The sequence below is a fragment of the Medicago sativa genome, chromosome 6, assembly GCF_051527215.1.
Source record: "Medicago sativa cultivar Bolivia chromosome 6, Bolivia_mono, whole genome shotgun sequence".
Classification (NCBI taxonomy): domain Eukaryota; kingdom Viridiplantae; phylum Streptophyta; class Magnoliopsida; order Fabales; family Fabaceae; genus Medicago; species Medicago sativa.
Genome location: NC_140754.1, coordinates 64,037,760 through 64,063,600, shown reverse-complemented (window position 1 = coordinate 64,063,600; position 25,841 = coordinate 64,037,760). Strand labels below are relative to the sequence as shown.

Below are 25,841 nucleotides of genomic sequence, written 5' to 3'. Positions count from 1 at the left end.
TAACTACCTTCTTTTATGGTTATTGAAATGGTTATTGAAATATGTAATTCGAGCAACCGAATTGAACCTAACGAGTCGAACCGAGTTGTTCGTGAACTTTAAACGAGCCGAACTCGAGTTAAAAAAAGGTTCGTTTCGAACTCGAGTCGAGTTTCGAGTCGAACCAATTCTTATCGAGTCGAGCTCAGACAGGTTCGATTCGACTCGACTCATTTCCAGCCCTACAAACCCAACATTTTTTTTTTGTGGTAATACTCAATGTGGTGCTAAATAGGTGAAGCATCTACCATTTTTTTTGTAGTGGCTGGTGTTCGAACCCCAGATCTTATATATATATATATATATATATATATATATATATATATATATATATATATATATATATATATATATATATATATATATATATGTTTTATCTTGGTTTTCGGGTGTCAAACATTGATTACGTTTGAACTTTTTTAACCGGTGATATCTCATTTTTTCTTGGGATGGGAAAAATAAGCAAAACCCTTGAGAATCGAGGTCCGGGAGTTGTTTTCGCTACGGGAAGGTGTTAGGCACCCATAACGACTATAGTAACCTATAGGAACCGTCTTTAATTTCTACGCGCGCGCTTTATTTTTAAATGCTATTTTGAAAAATGATATTTACACCTAAAGTTTGCTAAATGAAGAATTTGAGGGAGAAGAATGTGTTTGAATTTTTGTTTTATTTGAATTGAAGGAATTTTGTTCCTTGCCTACGTACCCGTTTAAGGGATCAAATCCACCGTAGTTCTCTTCCAAAAAATGTTTTTGTTTTTGTTGGTTGATTTTAAGTTTGAAAAATTGGATTTTGAAGAATAAGGGAGAGGCCTCAAGGGCATAAGGTTGTGAAAATGTGAGGTTTGATTAATTGTTTTGCAAAAAGGTCTAAGTATGATTAAAATTCTTTAAGATTTTTGTTTAAGAAAAGAAAGGGAAAATTCAATGGGATTTTGATCCCAAGGTTTATTAAGAAAAACATTTGAGTGATATTGCTTATATTTTTTTGAAAAATGGTTTTTCTAAGTGTAAATCCTAGGCATTCATCTAAACATACAATCCTAAACATACATCTAAACATGCATATTCTAGCCATACATCTAAAGTGATGTGTGTGCATGTGTCGGTGCTTGTGTCGATGTACATCATTAGAGTCCATTGTCCTTTACATCATTGGCCTAGATACATTCTATGGTCTTGCAAGAAATTTAAAGGCATAAAGTAAAATATTACAAAATTCCTAAGTCTTTACATTCTAAGCTTTGCATGAATTTTAAAGTGTAGGAAGATAAAAACCAAGAATGTGAGATGAAGATTGAAATGCTTATGGAATGTATGAAATATGAAATGGAAGGGTTAGTACCACAAGATGCAATAGGATAAAGAAATAAGGTAAGGAAGTGTTAAACAAAAGTGGTAAAATCCACAAGAATAAAGTGTTAAAATATACTAAAAGTTTACCATAACTTCCCAACATGCACATGACCTATAATTCTCTTATTATGAGCAATGTTCCAAGACTTCATTGTATTATGAGTGTGAGAATTATAGGGTACATTCAAGCCAAGGACTATGGCACATTTTTAGGTCTATTTTAGCACTTTATTTTCACTCACACACATTTACATGACTTTTAACACAAGAAACTAATTACACGTATCCATATGCAGCAAGAAACACACACAAACAGTAGCTAAAACTTCATAAAATCAAGTGGTATAGGTCCCAAGTATTCATCAAGAAATTGGAAGTGGAATCAAGCAAAACTTTCATCAATTTTAGCAAAAAACATCACAAAATAGCAAGAGAAACGCCACATTATCTTTTACCAATTTTAATGTGCAAAAATCATCACAAAACACTACAAAATTATCAAGAAATGTATGTGAACATTCTTAGAATTTTTAAAAGATTTTTGGACAAAAAAAGTACAAGAAAATCACAAATTTGAACAAAAAATAGTGAACAAACAAGAAAAATGCTACACATATTTTTGATCAAGATTTGACACAAAATAACATCAGAAAAGTATCAAGAAAATGATCAAAAATATATAGAAATTCTTTAGGAATTTTTAAGGGAAATTTTGAATGAATAGGGGTGCAATGAGTGAAACCATGTCTGGGAACAGCAAAAATACGAGGGAATCATAGAATCTGCAGAAAAAAGGCCCAAGCCCAAGGGTTTGGAGTGGATTCGGATCATCCAAACACGCCAGAGGCGTTAGATTGATCCGTTCCCTTCAAAACCCTAAATCCAAGGGCTAGGATCACGCAGCGCACCACAAGACAGATCAACCACACTATAACAAACAATCCAGGCCGTACACATCACAAGGAGACAGATCAGATGGCCAGGAATGACGAAAGACTGGTTTAGAGGTGAACCAGACTGGTTCATATGAACCGATCCGGTTCACACCCTTATATAAACAAATATGCCGGTTTTTCTTCATTCCTTCCTCTCGTTTCTCTCTCTTAGGCTCTTCTAGAGAGAGAGAGTCTGCAACAGACTCATCTTCTCCGATCATCTTCTTCCTTTCTCCGACGTGGTGGCCCATGGTGGCGCCTCCGCGTCGGAGTTTCAATCTACTCCGATCTAAAAACCAAACACATATTCTTAAAGCTCTTTCTCTCCTCTTTATGATTTCGAAAATGTTTTCTTGAAAAGGAGCTTAGATCAGAGTAGATCTACGGTTGAGTCGTTCGGCTTTATGTTTCCAAAACTTTTCGAATCTCATGAAACGAAGCCCTAATCTACTGTATCTTCTTCACTGATTATGAAATTGAACTCGTATTTGAAAAGTAAACGGTGAATCTTCATGATTTTTTAGCTTAGGGTTTCGTTTCGAACTTTCTTTGAATCTTTTCGAAGTTTTCACTTCGATTCACCGTTTATTTTCAATTTTAAGCCTTCGATGATGATTTAAAGTGCAAGACGAGAAGGTTCTTTGAATATACCTGGATTTTAATGGAGGTTCGAACGAATATCCTTGAGAAAACTTTTGATCCTTCTTCTTCTCACTCTCTTTGTCTCTGTGATCACACTGGTTCGTCTGTTGGATGATTCAGTGTTGGAATTGCAGAGGCTTTCGGTTCGATGATGAAGATTCTCTTCGAATCTCTGAGAACTTCGAACTAAAGATTCTAATTCGAACTGATTTTGCTGCGTGATTGTTGGATTGAGTCTTGTGTGATGAAATTGATGAGAATCTGTGGTAATTTGGCGTGGATTCGTGTTCTGGAAATTCAGTTAGGGTTTGAGATTGGGGATGAACTTCATCGAGTTCATCTCTGAATTCTGGGAATTATTTGGTGTTTGATCTTAATCTGAGAAGAGAGAGAATGTGTATTGTGTTTCTGTGATTTTTGCTGAGTTGTTAAAATCTGAATGGAATGGTAATGATTGGGGCCCTTTATATAGTTGACATGTGGTCTGATGCTCCAATAGAATGTTGACATGTGGACTTAAACCGTAACTGATTCGGCCTTGGCATATTTTTGGACTCAGGGACCCCTTTTGCAATTTCTGGAAAATTTGGGACCAACCTGCAATTTCTTTTAAAAAGGACTGAAAAATAAACTTGGACAAAAAAGGACTTAGTTGCAATTGACCAAAAAATATAAAAGTTTGACCTAAGAAAAGAAAAAGGGACTAAAGTGCAATTTTAAAAGTTTAAAGGACTAAAATGAAAATAATAATAAAATTGGAATAAAATTGGTAAATTGGAAAAAACGTAAAGTGAAACGATTAAAAATGACAAAACGGACTAAAACGAACCAATGGCTTAAATGACGTACTTTAAAGTAACCTCTCTCTGCCGAAATTTCGTGTAAAATGACCAAAATGCCCCTGAGGTAAAACGACTAAAAATGACTCAGATGCAATTTTAAAATGGATTTTTAACAGGGAATTAAAGCAAGAACTTATACAAACAAAATTAAAAGACTCAGAGACAATTTTAAGAGTTTAAACAGAGTTTTGACACATGAAAAGACTAAAATGCCCCTAGGGGCAAAACTGACTCAAAATGACTTCAGATGCAATTTTTGAAATGGATTTTGACATAGAATTGAAATGAGGACTTATTCAAACTATTTGAAAGGACTCAAATTATTTTTCAAAGACTGAAAGAAATTTTAACATAGGAAATGACTAAAATACCCTTTTGTGTGAATTTTGCAAGTAATATTGAAATAGGAAGCAGAGAAAGATGCAATTGATCAGAGACATATCAAATAGCTTGAAATGCAAGAAAATAAGAATTGAGTTAGTATTTTTAGGTCCAAAATTAGGGTATAACAATATATATATATATATATATATATATATATATTATGCATTGTGAATGGTCTAAAGTTGCAAATACAATTGGGGGCCAAACCGTAATTTGGTGAGAGTTAAAATAAAAACTCTTCTGTTGATTCTTCTTTCTATTTCTAGATCAACCCAAGAATCTTCCCTCTTCTTCTTCATAGGCAAAACTACCACCCACGAATCCATTTCCGCTGACCAATAACTATTGTAAAATGAAAAGAGAAGATGAAAATAATTTGGTTGTATTTTATTCAGAAACTTAGAAGCAATATATACACAGATACATATCTCTAATGTGATGATAATGCTGTTATAACTCAGCAATCTATTCCTACAATCAAGCTATTCTAATTTGACTAATATGACTGTTACCATATTTACAGCTAGAATCATGGGATACAATTAACTCTCATAACAACAAGAATCATAAAATATAGTTGACTTTCCTAACACTCCCCCTCAAGTTGGAGAGTGGATATCAAGAACTCCCAACTTGCGCTTCATTGTAAGAAAGGATTCCTTTCCTAGTGGTTTAGTAAACACATCGGCAACTTGTTCTGCTGAAGCAACATACTCAGTTGCAATTGAACCATCTTGAATTTTGTCACGAATAAAATGACAATCAATCTCTATATGTCGAGTTCTTTCATGAAATACCGGATTGGACGCAATGTGAAGAGCTGCTTTGTTGTCACAATACAACAGTGCTGCCTTTGAGTGCAATATCTCCAAATCCTTCAACAACGAACGTAGCCAAGACAACTCACAACATGCGCCTGTCATAGCTCTATATTCTGCTTTAGCTGATGATAGAGAAACTGTTTTTTGTCTTTTTGTTCGCCAAGAAATTAGAGAGGATCCCAAAAAAAACACAATACCCTGTAGTTGATTTTCTGGATATTGGGCAACCTCCCCAATCCGAATCACAAAAGGCACGCAAAGATAAATCATTTTGGGAAGTGAAAAATAAACCTTGACCTGGATTGTTCTTTAGATACCGCAATATTCGCATGGCAGCTTCCATATGAGGTTTGCAAGGAGCATGCATGAATCTACTCAATATGTGCAATGAGTAGGTGATATCTGGACGAGTAACAGTCAAATAAATTAGGCGCCCTACAAGTCTCCTATATGAGGATGGATCTTTCAACAATTCTCCTTCATCTGACAATTTGACATTTTGCTCCATGGGAAAGTTCACAGGCTTAGCTCCCAAACATCCTCCATCTTTTAGAATTTCCAAAGCATATTTCCTTTGCGAAATGAATATACCTTTTTTGACCGAGAAACCTCCATGCCCAAAAAATACTTCAAGTCACCCAAATCTTTAATCCGGAATTGATTATGCAAAAACTGTTTCAGGACAGTTATGGCATTGAGATCATTACCAGTTATGAGGATGTCATCAACATAGATCAGTAACGCAGTAAATGATTTGCCTTTCTTACATGTAAACAATGAGTAATCTGCTTTTGATTGAATAAATCCAGCACCTTGAATAGATGTAGAGAACTTGGCAAACCATTGGCGAGAGGCTTGTTTTAATCCATATAAGGATTTATTGAGGCGACACACAAGGTTCTCCCCCTGTCGCTGAAAACCAGGAGGAAGAGACATATAAATTTCTTCAGAAAGATCTCCGTGAAGAAATGCATTGTGGACATCAAGTTGATGAAGTGACCAATTTTGAGCAGCAGCTAAAGCTAATAAACAACGAATTGTAACCATTTTAGCAGTAGGCGAAAAAGTGTCATGGTAATCAATCCCTTCAAGTTGTGTGTAACCTTTTGCTACTAACCGTGCTTTATAGCGTTCAAGAGAACCATCTGTTGGAATCAGATTTGTTGGAATCTGATGTGCTTCCATCGCCAGCCATAATGGTTTAGAAACTAGATGAAAAAAGTTTGAAAGGTAAAAAAGAAAAGGAGAGAGAGCAGGTCGTTACCGCTCTGATGCCATGTAAAATGAAAAGAGAAGATGAAAATAATTTGGTAGTATTTTATTCAGAAACTTAGAAGCAATATATACACAGATACATATCTCTAATGTGATGATAATGCTGTTATAACTCAGCAATCTATTCCTACAATCAAGCTATTCTAATTTGACTAATATGACTGTTACCATATTTACAGCTAGAATCATGGGATACAATTAACTCTCATAACAACAAGAATCATAAAATATAGTTGACTTTCCTAACACAAATGGCGTCATTTTCTTTCTTCAGGTTACATTATTTTTCTTCCAATCCTTATTTTCTTTTTACAAGAACACTTTACTATTCTCACTCTAGATTTGTTCCCAATCATATTGATGATGTTTATAATGCTATTTCTTCATTCAATCGCATGCTTCGTATGAAACCCACTCCATCCATCATTCAATTTAACAAGATTTTAGGTTCCCTTGTTAAGTCTAGCAACAAACATTACCCAACTGCTATTTCGCTTTTTTATCAATTGGAACTCAATCGAGTAACTCCTGATATTGTTACTTTCAACACTGTCATTAATTATTACTACCATCTAGGTGAAATTAATTTTGCCTTTTCTATGTTGGCCAAGATTCTTAAGGTGGGGTTTCAGCCGGATATTGTAACCCTCACAACACTTATCAAAGGTATGTGTCTTAACGGTAAGGTCAGGGAAGCTTTGCACTTTCACGATCATGTGCTTGCACGTGGATTCCACTTGGACCAAGTTAGCTACGCGACCTTGATCAATGGTTTGTGTAAAATGGGAGAAACAAAAGCTGCATTACAGTTGTTGAGACGAATTGAAAGCAAATTGGTCAACCTCGATGCAGTAATGTATAGCACAATCATTGATGGCTTTTGTAAAGATAAGCTTGTAAATGATGCCTATGAGTTATATTCTGAAATGATTACAACGAGAATTTCTCCTGATGTTGTCACTTTCAATTCTCTAATCTATGGATTTTGCCTTGTTGGTCAATTGAAAGAAGCATTTGGTTTGTTCCATGAAATGCTATTGAAAAACATCAACCCAGATATTTATACTTTTAATATATTGGTTGATGCTCTTTGTAAGGAAGGAAATGTGAAAGGAGCTAAGAATGTGTTGGCTATGATGATGAAAGGAAGTATAAAACCAGATGTTGTTACATACAATTCATTAATGGATGGGTATTGCCTAGTTACTGAAGTGAATAAGGCTAAACATGTTTTAAGCACTGTTGCTCGAATGGGAGTGGCTCCTGATGCTCAGAGCTATAATATCATGATTAATGGATTCTGTAAGATTAAAATGGTCGAAGAAGCCTTGAGTCTCTTTCATGAAATGCATTGCAGAGGAATTGCTCCTAATACAATAACTTACAGTTCGCTCATTGATGGTTTGTGCAAATCTGGGAGATTCTCTTGTGCTTGGGGGCTTGTTGATGAGATGCATCATAATGGCCAACCACCCAATATATTCACTTACAATTCCTTAATAGACTCTTTATGCAAAAACCATCAGATTGACAAGGCTATTGCATTAGTTAATAAAATCAAGGATCAAGGGATTCAACCAGATATGTGGACGTATAATATACTTATCGATGGACTATGCAAAGGGGGACGACTTCAGAATGCATGAGATGTTTTTCAAGATCTTATGATTATGGGTTATAGTCTAAATATCCGAACGTATACTATTATGATCAATGGACTTTGTAAAATGGGTTTATTTGATGAAGTGGATGCCTTGTTGTCAAAAATAGAGGACAATGGTATAATTCCTAATGCTGTAACTTATGAAACTATTATCCGGGCTCTCTTTCATAAAGACTTGAATGAAAAGGCAGAGAAACTTCTTCGGGAAATGATTGCTAGAGGTCTACTTGAAGAGTAACTCTAGGTAAGATACTTTCTAATTATAATTTTTTTTTTACTATGATGAAAACTATGTATCATTATGATTTATTTATTTATTTTTGTTGATAGTTGCATATACAATATAAGGTGGACTACTCAATGTTCTCACTATCAATTAAATTTCAATCAAGAGTCATGTGTTGTTGTTATGTTCATTTCAATATTAGAATGGTGTTAATTTAATGGTTGATTCTTTTTTTGTCTTGATGTAGTTATCCGTTATCTTTGCAATGTACTGTCGACCACCTTCATTAAGGATTTTTTCATTCAGTCATTTACTTTTATGGATATGCCGACCCTTAATTAGAATCTCTTTGGTTCATTCTGTCATACCCGTTTCATAGCACACCAAGGCATCATTGGCTGCAAATAGTGCAGTAGAAGTTGTTCGAGTTTGATCGACCACATCTTCCATGTGACCATTTACCATGGCAATCTTTTCTTCCATGATGCTTCTGTTTTATTCTGTATTTCAGTATTACAATCCATGCTGCATTGATGTGCTGAGATTTTTGTGTTGGATTGAGGAGTTGGAAGGGTGAAAAGGCAACATTATTTACCACTAATTTTTTTTTTGTCATACCATCAATTTCAAAATATGCATATGTTATTGAGATCCAATGAACTGTTTGACTCGGTGAATGAGGGAGGTGTTATATATATATGGTATTTTCTGTAGAATTTTTGGGTGCTTTGTTGGTTTGCGCTTCGGTTTGGTGGTATAGGTTTTATGTTTTTCTGGTCTGATGTGAGCTTATGTTTTTTTGTTGATAGATATTTGGGTCGCTCTAGGTGGTTGCATACGGCTTACTACTTTCATCAGGGCAGTAGCAGATATTGGTCTGCATAGGACAATTTCTTTTGCTTAATTTGTAGATTTTATGTTTTGTTGCTCTGGTCTAAGGTTGCCGGTTAGTCTTGCCCTTGCTTTTTCCCTGCTAGTCCCCATGTTGTTTCTTGAACTTGTGCTTTGAGCTTTTGGTGAATTTGGTGCATTATAATTGATGTTTCTGGTATATTTCCTTGTGGACTTCAGTGGATTGCACATGAAGGCGTAATCACTAAATTGGTGTAATGGGAATTGCAATTCCTTGATTTCAAAATTGACAGTCTACTGGTTTTACCCTAAGAATGTTGTAGAATTATGAATCTTTAGCTTTGTTGTGTTTATGCCTTAGTATGGGTGACTAGGATTGTAGTTGAGCTTCAGCTGTTGGCCTGGTTTCCTTATTTAAGCTTCAAGTGGCTTGTGAATTGTGATGGTCTTGGCCTCCTGAGATTGATCTATGGATTGTCATAGTGAGGACTTGGATGAAACATGCATGGATCTTAATTATTGCTATAATTAACCAACTCAGAGATTCTCTAATGTTTAATAAATAAATTTATCTTCAAGGATGATAAATAAATTTAACGATGATAAATAAATAACAAGTAGAATGATATACAAAAACTTAAAGCTTAGAATTTGAGCTATGTTTTTGTCTTCGAAAAGAAATTTATGAGCAATGTAGAATTAACACTTCATATTGAATATGTATCCACTGTCCGAAAAAGTTAGGTATCTCACCTGTGTCGATGTCCGTCACCGACACATGTAGTTACATTATGTTAGTGTTGTGTTACTATGTCAATGCTTCATAATTTACGAGGTCAGCTACATTGATTGAGTGATTCTAGTGCAAGAGTTTTCTGATGGCTTTAATATGTGAGTTGTGATATCATATGCTTGGCTGCGTGAATATGTGGAATCTAATTAGACAACAGGACCAAGATGCACAAACAAGTGCAAAACTCTCATGAGGCATCAACACTAAACATGTTTGTACTTGCTTTTGTATATTGATTTCACACTTTATGTATGTGTATCTTTCTATTTTAAATGACCTCATCCATTTCTTTTTACATTTTGACAGATTTATATCAGTACTAATTACTATATACTAATATTTATTTACATTATTGATTTGGTAAAAATAAACTTGTCCAATTTCAGCTGATAGTTAGCATATCAGGGTTACTCACCCTAACTACAATTGATTTGGGTGAACCTGCTGATGTGTTTTCTGGTTTCTGGGTGGTCTAATGATGGTAATGGAGTTAAGAAGCAAGGAAGAGCTTGACAAAAAATCATACAGAATTCAATACTTTGCAGCTAGAGGAATTAAAATGAATGGTATAAAAAATGATTTGATCCTCTCATCTTCAGACTTTTTTGACATTTGCTATTAGGGGTTAACAGTAAGAGATAATATAGATCCCTAAAAAAAGAGATGGTATTGAATTCAATACTACATATGCAGACACTTGACAGGCTTAATAGGCAAACATTTCAAATAGCATATAGGTGAATGCACAACCATTTCAATGACCATGTCTATTTATACTTATGCTTTAAAAATTGAGGTGTTGTGGTGCAGACTAAAAGAGGATTTTTCTTTCTACAATTTCGGGACCCTGACATGGAAGTTATGAAACTTATCATTCATAATTGAACTTGGAAAAGGAAATTATTCATAAAGTTCATCATCACCATGATGAAATCAGAGAAAATGCAGAAACATAAGAAAGAAGAAAGAGGGAAAATCATAGAAATTGAAACTGATTCATTGAATAATGTTCAATTTGTTACAATGCAACTTTATATAGTACTTGTAATTCTAACTAACTCACATAGCTTCTAACTAACTGACAGCTATAACATATGGTTTTGCTACTCTAAGTATGATACACGGTAGTAATGGTGAAGCTACAAAGTGACAGAAGCTTGTGAAGCAAGTTAACTGATACGATACTAGCGTATTAGTGGTTTAACACTCATTAATCATTTTGTAACTTCTCTTTTCTCAATCAGAAAAGTATAAACACTTTACTGTAAACAATTTTGAACAAACTGCAAGGTTATACATTCCTTGGTGTTGGATATACATGAATAGTGAAAAAGCATGCCTCTGATGCTATAGGGGATTTATTATGGTTTTCCAACACATGATCCTCCACGCTTTTAAATCTCTCATTATTAGATATTAATTGTGATATTGAAACAAAACAAAAATCCACTTTCATCCAAATATTTGTTCGTACAAATAATTAAATTTGCACTCATACAAATACTGAAACACAAAGGGACCCCGTGATATATGCATTGGAAGAGTTTTGTATGATCAATTTTAGTGTAGTGAGTTATGTGGACATATATACTTTATTGTCTATAGTACATGTAGTATTAAGAGTAATGATATAGTTAGTTAGAATACTAGTTTAGTAACTATATAAGTCACATGGTTGACTCATTTGTACCACTCGTTTCATTCTTGTATCATTTCAACTATTATCACTACAATAATTTTCTAAGCTTTTTCTCTCTATTTGGAGCATAACACAAGATAGATTATAATGAAAAACAAAGTAAATAAGAGATTGATGCAAGTCATGCTCAGAACTTTAAATACAGCAGCAGACACAAAATTTTATCACTCCTATCTTTGAACTTCTATTTGTTCATATTCCTTAACTCATATTTCTTAGATATGACTATTCATTTGTCAAAAAAATTAAACTATTACGATTCCCTCAGTCATCATATTAATATGTAATACTCATCCTAGTCAGAATGCCTTGACGCTTTGCTATTTTCATCTTTCCTCGATTTGCCAAATGATTTATGAGCTTGTAAGATTCAAGGGGACTCGCTAGCTTCTTCCCAACATCAAACTTCTAAATTGGCTATGGGGTCATGCATACATTTCATTTTGAATCTGATGCATCTTTATGTTAGGACAGACACCGCATCACAAGAGGCAAACCAGGAAGAACCACAAGCGATGCATTCCAGCTGAAAAAGTAGAGCAACAATCAGTAAAGCATTAACGTGTTAACCATATATCGGTTAGCATGTCCTGCACAGATAATATCCATCACGCCAACTTTTTGCTGGTTGCAAATTTTACAGCGAGCATCTGTCATCTGTTTCACCAATAGAAAAGCTAATATTCCATAGATAATATTCCCACAATTTAACAGATAATATAAGAATGTCGGGATGGATCAAAAAGTGACCTGCATGTGTCGTGGCTCGTCGGGCTCATTCTTGGATATTTCCTCGGCAGTCAAACCCTCCTTGAGTTCAAATATTCAATAAATAACCACAGAATTACCAGATTAATCTTTCAAAAGTTACTAAATAGGGTCAGATCTGATTAGAGGTTAAACAAATTTTTTGACCCCTTCTAACTCCCCACCCCAAAGAAAAGGTTGGAAAATTTATAATACCAAAATTTATAATACCCGCCAAAACCTTAATTATATCATAATACAACAGCACATTGTTTGAACATAAAAAGCATCTAACGTTAGTTGACCACATCATACTGAATGTTAAAAGTTTACTCAAATTACCCATGTTTAAAGCTCAAAGACAAAGTTTACAATTCAAACAAGCACATATGTATTTAATAAACTATAGCACATATTCACATACTAAAAGTATGAAATGATACCTACTGAAAAATAATAGTAAATCACTAAATCAGCAATTCATCTGTTTATAATTATTTTTTAGACTCAGTTAAGATGGCCCTATATTTTATTAGACATTAATCTCATCATAATCATTTTTTAATAAGTATTATAATTAAAAAAAAACTATTCAACTACAACCAAAAACTCTAACTGTCCCACCTTATTTAAAATCAAATGTAGTAGTGACAAGTGATTTTTCATCTCATATGTGTCAAAGAAAGCGCTAAAAAACATTTAACGATCCATATTGAAAAAGTAATGTCCAACCTTGAGATTAAATACCAACTGTCGTAGCTTTTGTTTGTACTTCTAATAATCTGATGAAACTACAACTGGGACAGCAACATCGGGCCAGACAAAAGACTTGGAGTTCTGTAGATTGAAAAAGGTATATGATTGAAAAAGGTATATGATGGATTCGTTATAAGTTATAAACCTCAAGAAAAAGGGAAAATAATGAAAAGATTATGACAAAATAAATAAATCCAAGTGTCGCGTCATTTTTCGGAGATCAAGGCTATTTGATTAGCTTTTGACTCACTTTTTATTTCACGACTGAACATTTTAATTTTTAAGGAAAGGGGAAAGAAAGTTCAAAATACCCCATTTGAAAGATTTTGGGTTCGGGGTTAGTTACATAAAGGGAAGGTATTAGCACCCTTTATGTCCGTAATACTCTACGGGAACCTCTTGGTTTTTACTTAATTTTTGTGCTATAACTTGCTTGTTTTTTTTAAAAAAAGAGTTTGAAATGATAAAAGAAAGGAGACCTAGTTTATCTACATTTTATTGATTTGGAAGGACGAGTGTCCTCTGCCTACGTACCCGTGAGGGATCAAAACCTCGTAGTTCGGGATAAAAAAACTGACGTTTGATTGGTTGTGTGTTTTTTATTAGTTTGAAAAGAGGTTTTAAAATGAAAAGCCAAGTGGCAAAATGAATTTGTTTGTATTTTTTATATTAAAGAAAAATAACTTGAAATATAATTAGATTGATTGAAGTTTGATTAAGGAAAGAAAATAAAAAAAGAACGGTCACTTGATTTAAGATCAAGGTTTATTTAAGAAAATATTTTTTGTGATTTTTGAACTATCTGCATGTTTTTGTTTTTTTCAATAAAGACTAAACTAAAATTAATACTAACGGAGCAAGGAGATAAAGCGTAGGTACCTTATGGCGGCGTTGGACCACCACGAGGACCTTTAACCTAATCTAGAAACATAAAAAGAAAGACATACACACACGCACACACACATCCACCTAAGCTATTACAAAAAGACCTATTATACATGCTATGGTCTGCGAGAAAGTAAATGACGGAAATAAATAATTTACATTTAAACCTAATTTACATTCTAAGTTCCGATAACTAAATTACATTAAAGCCTAATTACATATTCTAAAATCTTGCTATAAAATAAATGACATAAAAATAAAGGAACAATGCGGAATGATATCAGAGTCCTAACTAAAAAATAAGATGCAAGAGAAATAACTGAAAACGCAAGATGGAACTAAATATGCATGAAAACGGGAAAGAAATGGAATGCAGGGGGTGCATGCAGTAAAATGGGGGTGTAGGTAGTAACAGAAGTGGAATTGGGCTTCAAGGTGTCAAAGGGGTCGCTGGGCTTAGTGATTTGGCTGGGTTTGGACCTGTTCGGTTCAAGAGAACCGGACCGGTTCGGTGAGTATATAAAAGGGGTATGGACCGGTTTTTCACTCATTTTCTATTCCCCATTCTCTCTCTTCTCCCACAGACTCTCTCTTTCTCTCGTTGAACCTATTCAAGAACATATGCATGTTCTTCATAACAAATCCGGAAACCGGCGAAGGGTGAGGGTCTTCCGGCGGTGGTTGGCCGGCTCTGAGCGGCGGCGGCGCCGTCGGAAACTTAAAAGCTTCTTCTTTTTTCCGATTTCGTCTTCTACTCTATCCCCTCTATTTAATTTCTAGCCTTAAAGTTCCCTAATTCCCTACACAAACCTGAATCTAAAAAAACAAATAGATACAAAAAAAAGAAAATTATACCTTTCCCTTTACTGTTTCTTCTTGAATCGGTGGTTTGCGCTGCTGTTGACGTTGGTTCTCGATTTGTGCTTCTGGGTTCTTCGAGATCGCCTTGAGTCTGTCGGGTCTTGTCTGCGTGACTGTGTTGATGACGCCTTTGCGTACTTTGATTCGTCCTTGCCGTCCTTGATCCGACGATGTTTGGTTTGGTCGTGTTCAAGTGTTGTCGTGTTCGTGCTGTAAGAGGTTGATTGCGTGAATGGTTAGGCCACTGACTGGTGTTGCGACAAGCTTGGTTTGGTTACGGCGGTTTGAATCTGCGTCTGCTGTGTATATGTGTTGTCTGTGTGCAGGTGCAATGTCCGGATTGGAAGTTGAGGGTTTGGAATCGGTTATGGCTTTGAGAATGAATTTGTTTTGAGTTGTTGTTGGTTAGACGATTGGGTTTTTGGATTAAAAATTGCTATGATGAGTGCGATGGGATTGTTAGGTGTTCTGTGGATTGTTTTTTTTGCGTTGTTGATGAGTAAATTGCAGGTTTTGGTAAATTTGTGTTGGCTGCAGGTTTATGTCGAAATCGGCCGATGATTTGTGCGTTGAAAATTTTTTTGGCCCCCTTCATGTGTTCTTCAGATTCTGTTTTATAGTGCAGGGTTTAGGAGTTAGGGTTTGTTAAAGACTGCAGAAAATCTGCACTTTGGATTGGAATGAAAGCTGTGTTTGCTGAGTTTGTGGAACACGCGTGAGCTGGTTTGGATTGAGAAGAAAGAAACTTGCGACCAGCATTTTTGGACGAGCACCATTTTGGATTTTAACAAATTAAAAAAATTTAAATTAAAAATAAAATAAAAATTATGCACACTTTGGACTTATCTAAAAAAGTAATAAAATAAAACTAATAAAAAGAAATGATGACTAAATTGAAAATTAAAGTTATAATTAATTAAAAAAAAAACAAATTAAAAGATGGAAATAATAATTTAATAAAAGAAAGAGAAGCGGGCCCGACTCGGAACAAAAATATGAGGTATTTTAAAATACCTCTCTGCCGAAATTTTCACCGAAATGTCGGGGACTGATCAGGGTCACAGGGCGCGTGTCAGTGGTGTCTTAGGTCAAAAATTGGGGTATGACAGATGCCCCTATTTAAGTTTCTTCGTCCGGAGATTTGAAGATGGAATCTTTGATTCGATCGGAGCGAAGAGGCTTAAATATAAAGTACACCAATTTTGGACCTAAGATGCTATGAATGCTCGTGAAATGCTTGTATGAATGCAGGACGACAAAGTTGACCTGACTGAGACCAGAAACAACGACGGGATACCCAAATTCGTTGAAGAGTGGGATCCGACTCCGATAGGGGGAATGTAGTTTCACTGGGGAAAGATTGTCTACTACCGTATTGGTTTGGGACGATAGTTTAATGAAAGACAACACTTTTAGTGACATCTCTGGAACAGCTAACGCTGGGATGACACTTTTGAAATTGACTTGATTAATGACATCACTAGAACAGCTAACGCTGGGGATGACACTTTTTGAAATTGAAATTGAAATCGATTAGTGACATCACTGGAACAGCCACGCTGGGGATGACACTTTTGAAATTAAAATTGATTAATGCATCACTGGATCAACTAACGTTGGGGATGACACTTTTAGCATTCCGTCATCCGACAAAACGGGGAACGACACTTTGAGAAAACAAAAATTGAGTGGCGTCTCGTCATCCGACATATCGGGAGATGACACTGTTGACATTCCATCATCCGATAAAACGGGGAATGACACTCTTGATATTCCGTAATCCGTTAAACCGGGGAATGAAACACTTGATATTCCTTAATCCGACAAAACGGGCAATGATGCTTTGATATTTCCGTAATCCGACAAAACGGGGAATGATGATTTGATATTTCCGTAATCCGTTAAACCGGGGAATGATTTTGATCTTCCGTAATCCGACAAACCGGGGAAAGACACATTTGATATTCCGTAATCCGACAAAACAGGGAATGATGATTTGATATTCCGTAATCCGACAATGCGGGGAATGGAAAACACTTGACATTACGTAATCTGACAAAGCGGGGAAAGACACAATTGATATTCCGTAATCCGCTAAACCGGGGAATGAAACATTTGATATTCCGTAATCCGACAAAACGGGGAATGATGATTTGATATTCCATAATCCGACAAAACGGGGAATAACACATTTGTGAAAGTAGAAATTGAGTGACGCCTCGTTATCCGACAAACCGGGAGATGACACTCTTCGACATTCCGTAATCCGACAAACCGGGGAATGATGATTTCGATCCTCCGTAATCCGTTAAACAGGGGAAAGACACATTTGATATTCCGTAATCCGACAAAACGGGGAATGATGTACTTGAGAAGATAAAGATTGTGTGACATCTCGTTTTCTGACAAAGCAGGGATGACACTTTTGTGAAAATAAAATGTGACCTCAAACTGATCATTGGTTGGGACTGATCGTTTGAAACATGATGAAAGGAAAACTCAAGCGGTCCGTTGTTTAGGACTAGCAGCTTGAAACAAGATAACAAGGTAAAACAAAATAAAAGGTAAACTCAAGCGGTCCGTTGTTTAGGACTAGCAGCTTGGAACAATTGAGGACTGAAACGAAAGAATACGACCAAACAAGACTTTCGGCAATTGATGCAACCATGTATGAATGATGTTGTGTGTACATTGTGTATGCATGAATATGTGAAAGTATTAGTGTATGAAGGTACAGTTGTATAAATGGATGTATGAATGTATGGATGTAACTTGTATGACTGTATAAACTGTATATGACAGGTGACTTGATGAAATGAGGCAGGACAGGTTGGATGGGAAGTAGACTGACATCGCAGTACAAACACTCGGCAAACTTCCTTGGAGATGATGTTATTGTGAACAAATCAAGCCGTTGACGGTGTAAAACTCGGCACAAGGTTGCAATTGATGAATAGCAACTGATGAATCTTGGGGAGAAAGCCCATTGTTTAACCAACAGCCTGGAAGAAGTCGCCATTTGTAAATCAGCGCGGAATGCTTTTCCCTTGTCATGCTTCGACAGTCATTTTTGTATTTTTTTAAAATCCCTAACTTTTGCCTGGACCGCCCTTTCGGGTTTTCAGTCCACCGGGAGTATATTCCTTTTTTGTGCCCCTAATTTTTGCCTGGACCGCCCTTTCGGGTTTTCAGTCCACCGGGACGCTCTCTATTGCCTAAGCCACCTTTTCAGGTTTTCAACTTAGCGAGCATTGATTTTTTTGTATTTTTTTTTTGTATTTTTTTTTTGGACTGTGAAAGCATCTTGCTTGAAGCAGAGGTCCCCTCCATTGTGTTTAGCCATGTTTCTCTTCCGGAATGTAGCAGTTCTGGATGCTGATGTACGCTTCGACTACTCACAAGTTCATAGAGAGTGTGTTTGTTGTTCATACTTTTCAAAAGATGTAAAAAAAGGTTTTTGTATTTTGAAAATTTTCGCTTCAAGTATTGCCATCAAAAATAGAAGAAATTTTGCAAATACAATAAAAGAGAGTTCCAAGTAAATGGGCACAGGCTCAAATTTGATGAATTGAGTGGTAGCTTACCAATGGCATGGCTCCACGGATCTTTGAAAAATTTGGAAAATGGTAAATATATGGGAAGGTACATTGAACACAATAACTGTTATACTCCTTGACAACTTTGAATGCCCCGGTTCCGAGTGTTTGATCTGCAGATGCTTCAAATTGGAGGTTCTTTTGATAACTGGATGCCCCAAGTGGATGGTGCTGACTGATGCAGTTACTTGTCATGATCCTTAATTTTTACATAGATCGCCCTTTTAGGGTTTTCAATCTATCAGGATAATCATCATCATGTTTTTTTTTTGTCTCTAATTTTTGCCTGGACCACCCTTTCGGGTTTTCAGTCCACCGAGACGCTCATTTTTGCCTAAGCCGCTTTTTATGATTAGCGACTTATCGAGCTTTTATTCTTTGACAGAGTATTTCTTGACTGCATCGACATTCATGGTACGTGTGAGTTCGTTGACGTCCATAATTGTAAAAGTCATTGCACAAGGGCCTTCATAACTAGGCATCCACTTGCCCGTGGAGTCTGGTTGGAAAGTAGTACAAAGTTCCCTTCTTGAAATTCATGGGGACGAACCTTTTTGTTAGAAGCTTGTTTCAAACCTCTTTTGACATATTCGTACAAGGTCGTCATGCTTTTAAATTCGGTCAAGCTTGGACTTTATCAGAACTCCTATTGACGGGACTTCGATCTTCACGGGAAGCACGACCTCCATGTTGCATATTGGGGAATGAGGGGGGTTGCCCCTGTTGAAATGTGTACTGAAGTACGATATCTGAGCAAGGCGAATGGTAGCACCCCGAGCCAGTCTTTGTCAATGAATGCCATCTTCTGAACAATCTTCTTGATATTTTGTTTGCAGCTTTGATGGCTAAGATGCCCCAGTATGTCAGAGATCTCGTCGGGAATCTCTTCATCCTTCCCTTCTTCAGCTTCGGACACAGGGAACTCAAAGTCGGCAGAGAGTACATGGTTAATGTGTTCAACGGGTTTATTAATGCATGATTTGATTATTGATTTTGACAAGTAAGTACAAGTCATGATTATGCAGATGTTTGAGAATGATTAAAGTAAGTTTTTTTTTTTTTGGGTTTTTTGTATTACCATTTTTCCAGAAAAAGCACAAAATAAAATCAAAGTCGGGATCAAGACGACCTTTTTATTAATGATGGAAAATACATGAAGCAAAAAGCCCTACAGAAGTTCACTTTCGTCTCGGGCAGAGCGAAAGGATTCTTTTTGAAAAACGAAAATCAACAAGCAACACATTATTTGAACAAGAGAAATAGCTGAAGGAACAAAAAGCAACGACCCTAAATGTTGCAAACTACTCCATGTGTCACTAAAACTTTGCACCACCTCTTCAGGACGAGGTCCCATGGTTCGGTATCAGATCAGCTTTGCACATTTGAATTCGAGTCTGTGAAGGACAGGATCTCGGCTTCGACTAAATCTTGAACTGCATTCCTCAAAGCATAACAACGCTCAAAATCGTGACCTGGAGCCCCTTGATGGAAGGCACATGAGAGGTCGGCTCTAAAACCTGCTGGCAGTTTTCCAGGTACCTGAGGAGGCGGCCTGGTCTGGACATAATTCCCTTCGAGCAAAGATGGGAGCAACTCTGCATACTTCATGGGAATCGGATCAAATCTTGTCCTTGGAGCTTGTTTTCGATGTTGTTTCTGCTGATACGGTTGTTGAGGCTGATAAAGCGGTTGTTGAATGATATTAGTAGCAGGTGTAATAGCAGCCATGTGTGGATAAGCTGGATACTTTTGCTGAGGCTGCTCTTTCATCATACTAAATTCCTGCTCTTTATTTTTTGAACTACTAGCAGGAACACTTTCTTTGACCAATCGTCCTTCTCGGACTCCTTCCTCCAACTGTACACCTATAGAAACCATCTCGGCAAAGTCCTTGGGCATACTTCCGACCATATTCACGTAATAGAACTGATTGAGAGTCTTTAAGAAAAGTTTGGTCATCTCCTTCCCTTCCACACGCGGGCTGACCTGGGCAGTGAAATTCCTCCACCGCTGAGCATATTCCTTGAATGTTTCTTTGTCTCCCTGAGTCATAGCCTGAAGATCGCTTCGGTCTGGGGCCATGTCCACATTGTAACTGTATTGCTCTACAAAGGCATCACACAGATCACGGAAAGTTCAAATCTTTGTTTTGTCTAGGTTCATGTACCACTTTGAAGCAGGACTAGCCAAACTCTCTTGAAAGAAATAGATAAGGACCGGATCATCCTTGGCATAGGCAGACATCCTTCTCACATACATTGTTAGATGTTCCTCAGGACAGGAGTTCCCTTTATACTTCTCGAAATCTGGGACCTTGAACTTGTGGGGTATCTGGATGTTCGGCACCAAACAGAGATCGTATGCATTCTTCCCAAACACTTTCTTCCAATGGATGGCTTTCATATCTCGCTGAATTTCATCATATTTTTGTTGTAAGTCATTCACTCTATCATAGGCTTCCATATCCCCTGAATGGTAGATGGGTTCTTCATCTTGTGGAATGGTATGTATCACAGGTGATGAATAGGTCATAGCGACTGGAGGAGCTCTCATAGGAGGTGGAGGAACATGAGCTACATATTGATGGGTAGGCATCTGAGCTTCACAAGCAATGGGACGGAGTATTTCGCCAGCAGTAAGAGGCGGGAACCAGGGCACGAAATGTTGTGGAGCAGGGTACTCCGGAGTATCGGCACAAAACATCCATTCAGGGCCAGTAGAAACAGTTTCGGCTTAGGTCCTGATAGGAGGAGGTGGAGGTGGAGGTGCTTGGGCAACCGTCAGTGTCTTCATCAATTCAGTCATTTCGTCCATTTTAGTCTGCATGGCTGCCATTTCTTCACGGAGCAATTGATTTTCTTGCTCGAGAAACTCCATCTTCTCTTTATGATTGCTCGAGTGTTGTAAATGCGAGTTAGTTTCAGACGAGGATGCCATGACACTTTTGAGGTGGGTTGACCTTTCATGGAGAAGGAAAACTTTTGAGACTCGAAATTGAGACTATGAAATGCAAAATGATGCAAGGTGCTTATGCAAAAATAGACACATTTTTTTCGAAGGACTTGTCAAAGTAATTGTAAACATCATAAGGAAATTGTTTCATTTGATAATTGAAAATATTACAAACAGTCCCCTTTTTGAGAGCAAAAGCAAAACTAAGGAAAAAGTTCCTAGCAAAGCTAAAGTCTAGTTAAGACTTTTGAAGATGTATTTATTGATGTTAGAGTTCATACCTTTGTTGTTTACAAAAAACTTAGCTAAGTCCTTCGATGCTTTGATTAAAAAAGGTTTTTTTTTTTTTTTATGAATGTATGCATGTATGCATGAACATGCTAAATAACGGAGAAAACATGGTGAGGATTAGGTCCATGATGTTGGAGTCAAGGGTAACAATGCCGTTTGGTAAGGACTATGGTTTCAAATGTACCTGTATCACGGGTTCTACCAAGTTCCCAAATTACAACTACCCTTATGAATATATCGGTGTATAGGAATGCTCCTAGTCCAATATCATCCACAAGGAAGTCTAGTTTGAGTGTAGTATCGCGTGACAACTAAAGTCAAGAATGCTCTTGGTTTAGCCACAACACTACGTCCTAAAAAGGCCAAGATGGGTTAAGGATTACTAAGGTCCACGGCTTCGACGGACACTCACATTAAAAGTAATAACGTCAACACGAATGCTCATGTTAACAAGACCACTACCTTCCATGAGGCCTCCACCGAGTAGGGTTATCACATGTACACATGGTCCAAGAATGCTCCTGGTATGGAACTATGATTATACCCTGTCCTATCTTATATTTCTCTCAAGTCCGGGTTAGGACTTATCTCACCACTCACGTTAAAAGAAGGAAGGAAGAAGAAGAAGGGAGAACATATATACATGTATTTCCATCTTTTAATTTTTTTGATGATTTTTTTTTTAGCAAGTTATAGCACAAAAATTTAGGTAAAACCAAGTTAGGCTCAACCCTCTTAGGGGGGTCCCCAGTGAAGTCGCCATTTCTGTCGCGTCATTTTTCGGAGATCAAGGCTATTTGATTAGCTTTTGACTCACTTTTTATTTCACGACTGAACATTTTAATTTTTAAGGAAAGGGGAAAGAAAGTTCAAAATACCCCATTTGAAAGATTTTGGGTTCGGGGGTTAGTTACATAAAGGGAAGGTATTAGCACCCTTTATGTCTGTAATACTCTACGGGAACCTCTTGGTTTTTACTTAATTTTTGTGCTATAACTTGCTTGTTTTTTTTAAAAAAAAAGAGTTTGAAATGATAAAAGAAAGGAGACCTAGTTTATCTACATTTTATTGATTTGGAAGAACGAGTGTCCTCTGCCTACGTACCCTTGAGGGATCAAAACCTCGTAGTTCGGGATAAAAAAAACTGACGTTTGATTGGTTGTGTGTTTTTATTAGTTTGAAAAGAGGTTTTAAAATGAAAAGCCAAGTGGCAAAATGAATTTGTTTGTATTTTTTATATTAAAGAAAAATAACTTGAAATATAATTAGATTGATTGAAGTTTGATTAGGGAAAGAAAATAAAAAAAGAACGGTCACTTGATTTAAGATCAAGGTTTATTTAAGAAAATACTTTTTGTGATTTTTGAACTATCTGCATGTTTTTGTTTTTTTCAATAAAGACTAAACTAAAATTAATACTAACGGAGCAAGGAGATAAAGCGTAGGTATCTTATGGCGGCGTTGGACCACCACGAGGACCTTTAACCTAATCTAGAAACATAAAAAGAAAGACATACACACACGCACGCACACATCCACCTAAGCTATTACAAAAAGACCTATTATACATGCTATGGTCTGCGAGAAAGTAAATGACGGAAATAAATAATTTACATTTAAACCTAATTTACATTCTAAGTTCCGATAACTAAATTACATTAAAGCCTAATTACATATTCTAAAATCTTGCTATAAAATAAATGACATAAAAATAAAGGAACAATGTGGAATGATATCAGAGTCCTAACTAAAAAATAAGATGCAAGAGAAATAATTGAAAACGCAAGATGGAACTAAATATGCATGAAAACGGGAAAGAAATGGAATGCAGGGGGTGCATGCAGTTAAATGGGGGTGTAGGTAGTAACAGAAGTGGAATTGGGCTTCAAGGTATCAAAGGGGTCGCTGGGCTTAGTGATTTGGCTTGGTTTGGACCTGTTCGGTTCAAGAGAACCGGACCGGTTCGGTGAGTATATAAAAGGGGTATGGACCGGTTTTTCACTCATTTTCTATTCCCCATTCTCTCTCTTCTCCCACAGACTCTCTCTTTCTCTCGTTGAACCTATTCAAGAACATATGCATGTTCTTCATAACAAATCCAGAAACCGGCGAAGGGTGAGGGTCTTCCGGCGGTGGTTGGCCGGCTCTGAGCGGCGGCGGCGCCGTCGGAAACTTAAAAGCTTCTTCTTTTTTCCGATTTCGTCTTCTACTCTATCCCCTCTATTTAATTTCTAGCCTTAAAGTTCCCTAAATCCCTACACAAACCTGAATCTAAAAAAACAAATAGATACAAAAAAGAAAATTATACCTTTCCCTTTATTGTTTCTTCTTGAATCGGTGGTTTGCGCTGCTGTTGACGTTGGTTCTCGATTTGTGCTTCTGGGTTCTTCGAGATCGCCTTGAGTTTGTCGGGTCTTGTCTGCGTGAGTGTGTTGATGACGCCTTTGCGTACTTTGATTCGTCCTTGCCGTCCTTGATCGGACGATGTTTGGTTTGGTCGTGTTCAAGTGTTGTCGTGTTCGTGATACTGAAGTCGTGATGTAAGAGGTTGATTGCGTGAATGGTTAGTCCACTGACTGGTGTTGCGACAAGCTTGGTTTGGTTACGGCGGTTTAAATCTGCGTCTGCCGTGTATATGTGTTGTCTGTGTGCAGGTGCAATGTCCGGATTGGAAGTTGAGGGTTTGGAATCGGTTATGGCTTTGAGAATGAATTTGTTTTGAGTTGTTGTTGGTTAGCCGATTGGGTTTATGGATTAAAAATTGCTATGATGAGTGCGATGGGATTGTTAGGTGTTCTGTGGATTGTTTTTTTTCCGTTGTTGATGAGTAAATTGCAGGTTTTGGTAAATTTGTGTTGGTTGCAGGTTTATGTCGAAATCGGCCGATGATTTGTGCGTTGAAATTATTTTTGGCCCCCCTTCATGTGTTCTTCAGATTCTGTTTTATAGTGCAGGGTTTAGGAGTTAGGGTTTGTTAAAGACTGCAGAAAATCTGCACTTTGGATTGGAATGAAAGCTGTGTTTGCTGAGTTTGTGGAACACGCGTGAGCTGGTTTGGATTGAGAAGAAAGAAACTTGCGACCAGCATTTTTGGATGAGCACCATTTTGGATTTTAACAAATTAAAAAAATTTAAATTAAAAAAAAATAAAAATTATGCACACTTTGGACTTATCTAAAAAAGTAATAAAATAAAACTAATAAAAAGAAATGATGACTAAATTGAAAATTAAAGTTATAATTAATTAATAAAAAAACAAATTAAAAGATGGAAATAATAATTTAATAAAAGAAAGAGAAGCGGGCCCGACTCGGAACAAAAATATGAGGTATTTTAAAATACCTCTCTGCCGAAATTTTCACCGAAATGTCGGGGACTGATCAGGGTCACATGGCGCGTGTCAGTGGTGTCTTAGGTCAAAAATTGGGGTATGACACCAAGCAACAAATGGGAACTTCAAGAAGTACCTTCGGAACTTTGTCTTTAGATTCATTTGCTATTCCTAAACTTTTGTTAATGCCTTCATTGTTGATAGCATCAGAACGGTCGCCACATTTGTCTTTCTTCATGTTTCTCTCATCGGTATCTCCTGTTAACGCTTTAAAATTCACTAAAATGTGATGGTGCTCAGAGGAATCAGTTGCAGAACTCCCTCGTTTTACAGGTTTCAGAGAATGGAGACTATTTCGAGATGTTTCATCCTCCCTTAAAACACCATTCTTTAAGTTTCTTCTATCTTGAATCATATCTTCCTGATCAACAGCAATTTCATCAGTCTCAATGTCAAGTAGTTCACCCAAACGTTGACGAGTTTTCTGAACAAGCTCGTCAATTTCTTGTTGATTATCGTCCTGATAGTCCTTATCAATTAGTTTCAATAATTTCAATTCATTTGTGTCATACACTCTCTGCACAATAAATCCGGGATGTTGCCTACGATCTGGAAGTTGTTTGTGTATGGGAATAAAATGCACCACACATTTATGCGTAACTGATTCTGCAGGAACCTCATCTTGGTCGAAACTATAAAACAACTCTGTTGTCAATTGATTTCCAGCTACCACCTCCCTTTTTTTCTGCTTCATCTGGACGATAAAACCACTGCCCTGTGATCATCAAGCTTCCATTTTGGGATTGTGTGATGTCCTGACAAAAAAAACATCTCTGGAAATCTGAAAATAGAAAAGAGAAGCGGGATACAAAACCTATGATTATAAGTTTATA

At 36.7% G+C, this 25,841-nt stretch overlaps 1 long non-coding RNA gene and 2 pseudogenes across 2 annotated transcripts; 1 reads left to right on the top strand and 2 right to left on the bottom strand.

Moving 5' to 3' along the window:
* The first annotated feature begins 6,547 nt into the window (after positions 1-6,547).
* Positions 6,548-8,855, top strand: LOC146916269 (uncharacterized; annotated as a pseudogene). Its single transcript, XR_015014947.1, has 2 exons — positions 6,548-8,203; positions 8,433-8,855. The product of XR_015014947.1 is annotated as an uncharacterized LOC146916269 (transcript).
* A 3,043-nt stretch (positions 8,856-11,898) lies between these two features.
* LOC146916268 (uncharacterized) lies at positions 11,899-12,401 on the bottom strand. The gene is made up of 3 exons (XR_015014949.1): positions 12,280-12,401; positions 12,100-12,186; positions 11,899-12,055 (listed from the first exon to the last, which is right to left on the bottom strand). It is a non-coding gene; the product is annotated as an uncharacterized LOC146916268 (long non-coding RNA).
* A 574-nt stretch (positions 12,402-12,975) lies between these two features.
* On the bottom strand, positions 12,976-25,841 carry LOC146916267 (ASI1-immunoprecipitated protein 3 pseudogene; annotated as a pseudogene).